Consider the following 653-nt stretch of genomic DNA (forward strand, 5'->3'; position numbering starts at 1 on the left):
GGCCGCGGCGGCCCGGGCGGGAGCCGGTGGCGCCCGAGCGCAGCTCCCTGGATGGCACCTGCGCGCACCCCGGGGCCGCTGCGCCTGAAGACGGGTGTTTGGGGGTCCGGCGGGAGGGGCGACCCAGGCGTTCCCGGGGCGTTTGCCCTGCCTGTCACTCTGGAGGCGACAGAGGCCGCCAGCGCCCACAGTGGCACAGCTGACCCTTGCCCGTTGGGGGGCCCCACCGTGAGACCGAGGGGGGCGTGCTCTGCCGTGAGGGGAGGGGCCGCACTTGAAAGGGAAACGGAATAAATCTATTTGCTCTTAAAGGCCGAGAAGGGTCGGAACGCAGACTTGGGAATGTAAATTCACTCGGGCTCCTTGGGCTGACCCAGGGGTCACCCGGGGCCATTCTGCCTGGCCCCGTTTCCCAGGACACACTTGGCAGTGCTCGGGGCCATTGGTGGTTGTCGTGACGGGGTGGGGGTGGGGTGCTCCCGGCATCGAGTGGGTGGGCGCCAGGGGTGCTGCTCAGCCCGCCCCACCCCAGAGAATGATCCAGCCCCAGTGTCCACAGGGCTATGTTAATCATTTGGAAAATCAGTTGAGTCCGATCCCTGCTCACTAGACACCAGAATAAATCCCCAAAGGGCCAGACAGTAGGACCCAGC

General features: G+C 66.2%; 1 protein-coding gene across 2 annotated transcripts in view; it reads left to right on the top strand.

Annotated features, from left to right (window-relative positions):
* The window catches only part of ZNF554 (zinc finger protein 554), an 11736-nt gene that overhangs the window by 288 nt on the left and 10795 nt on the right, over positions 1-653 (top strand). The gene's annotated exons all lie outside the window — the stretch shown is intronic.

Source organism: Crocuta crocuta, unplaced genomic scaffold (genome assembly GCF_008692635.1).
Source record: "Crocuta crocuta isolate KB4526 unplaced genomic scaffold, BGI_CrCroc_1.0 scaffold443, whole genome shotgun sequence".
Classification (NCBI taxonomy): Eukaryota; Metazoa; Chordata; class Mammalia; order Carnivora; family Hyaenidae; genus Crocuta; species Crocuta crocuta.